Below are 2,500 nucleotides of genomic sequence, written 5' to 3'. Positions count from 1 at the left end.
GCCATGCACACCTCACATTGTCAAAAATGTATGGGAAAAATTCATTTCAATACATTTCAGTTTGATTTGAAATGTCTTTATTATATATTTTAGTGCCAATATGCCAAGGTTATATTCCATAACATGTTAGTATTAGAATATAGATTCTTCATATATGTATAGATATTCGAAAATTTTTTCTATTTAAACTAACGTATGGAAAACCAGGCATAAAATCACAATATTACCAGTTTAATATGGCTTAAATTCGAGTTTCATATAGTTATGATTCGATTTATATGCTTCAATATCATTGGTTAGTTAACTTTTGATATTTTCATATTATTTCACATGCCTTCACCGTGAGTGTTTTTTGCCATGCACACCTCACATTGTCAAAAATGTATGGGAAAAATTCATTTCAATACATTTCAGTTTGATTTGAAATGTCTTTATTATATATTTTAATGGCAATATGCCAAGGTTATATTCCATAAAATGTTAGTATAGAATATAGATTCTTCATATATGTATATATATTCGAGAATTTTTTTCTATTTAAACTAACGTATGGAAAACCAGGCATAAAATCACAATATTACCAGTTTAATATGGCTCAAATTCGAGTTTCATATAGTTATGATTCGATTTATATGCTTCAATATCATTGGTTAGTTAACTTTTGATATTTTCATATTATATCACATGCCTTCACCGTGAGTGTTTTTTGCCATGCACACCTCACATTGTCAAAAATGTATGGGAAAAATTCATTTCAATACATTTCAGTTTGATTTGAAATGTCTTTATTATATATTTTAGTGCCAATATGCCAAGGTTATATTCCATAACTCTTTATTTAAACTAACGTATGGAAAACCAGGCATAAAATCACAATATTACCAGTTTAATATGGCTTAAATTCGAGTTTCATATAGTTATGATTCGATTTATATGCTTCAATATCATTGGTTAGTTAACTTTTGATATTTTCATATTATATTTCACATGCCTTCACCGTGAGTGTTTTTTGCCATGCACACCTCACATTGTCAAAAATGTATGGGAAAAATTCATTTCAATACATTTCAGTTTGATTTGAAATGTCTTTATTATATATTTTAATGGCAATATGCCAAGGTTATATTCCATAACTCTTTATTTAAACTAACGTATGGAAAACCAGGCACAAAATCACAATATTACCAGTTTAATATGGCTTAAATTCGAGTTTCATATAGTTATGATTCGATTTATATGCTTCAATATCATTGGTTAGTTAACTTTTGATATTTTCATATTATATCACATGCCTTCACCGTGAGTGTTTTTTGCCATGCACACCTCACATTGTCAAAAATGTATGGGAAAAATTCATTTCAATACATTTCAGTTTGATTTGAAATGTCTTTATTATATATTTTAATGGCAATATGCCAAGGTTATATTCCATAAAATGTTAGTATAGAATATAGATTCTTCATATATGTATATATATTCGAGAATTTTTTTCTATTTAAACTAACGTATGGAAAACCAGGCATAAAATCACAATATTACCAGTTTAATATGGCTCAAATTCGAGTTTCATATAGTTATGATTCGATTTATATGCTTCAATATCATTGGTTAGTTAACTTTTGATATTTTCATATTATATCACATGCCTTCACCGTGAGTGTTTTTTGCCATGCACACCTCACATTGTCAAAAATGTATGGGAAAAATTCATTTCAATACATTTCAGTTTGATTTGAAATGTCTTTATTATATATTTTAGTGCCAATATGCCAAGGTTATATTCCATAACTCTTTATTTAAACTAACGTATGGAAAACCAGGCATAAAATCACAATATTACCAGTTTAATATGGCTTAAATTCGAGTTTCATATAGTTATGATTCGATTTATATGCTTCAATATCATTGGTTAGTTAACTTTTGATATTTTCATATTATATTTCACATGCCTTCACCGTGAGTGTTTTTTGCCATGCACACCTCACATTGTCAAAAATGTATGGGAAAAATTCATTTCAATACATTTCAGTTTGATTTGAAATGTCTTTATTATATATTTTAATGGCAATATGCCAAGGTTATATTCCATAACTCTTTATTTAAACTAACGTATGGAAAACCAGGCACAAAATCACAATATTACCAGTTTAATATGGCTTAAATTCGAGTTTCATATAGTTATGATTCGATTTATATGCTTCAATATCATTGGTTAGTTAACTTTTGATATTTTCATATTATATCACATGCCTTCACCGTGAGTGTTTTTTGCCATGCACACCTCACATTGTCAAAAATGTATGGGAAAAATTCATTTCAATACATTTCAGTTTGATTTGAAATGTCTTTATTATATATTTCAATGGCAATATGCCAAGGTTATATTCCATAAAATGTTAGTATAGAATATAGATTCTTCATATATGTATATATATTCGAGAATTTTTTTCTATTTAAACTAACGTATGGAAAACCAGGCATAAAATCACAATATTACCAG

Source organism: Anastrepha obliqua, unplaced genomic scaffold (assembly GCF_027943255.1).
Source record: "Anastrepha obliqua isolate idAnaObli1 unplaced genomic scaffold, idAnaObli1_1.0 ptg000014l, whole genome shotgun sequence".
Lineage (NCBI taxonomy): Eukaryota > Metazoa > Arthropoda > Insecta > Diptera > Tephritidae > Anastrepha > Anastrepha obliqua.
This window is presented reverse-complemented; position numbering follows the sequence as displayed.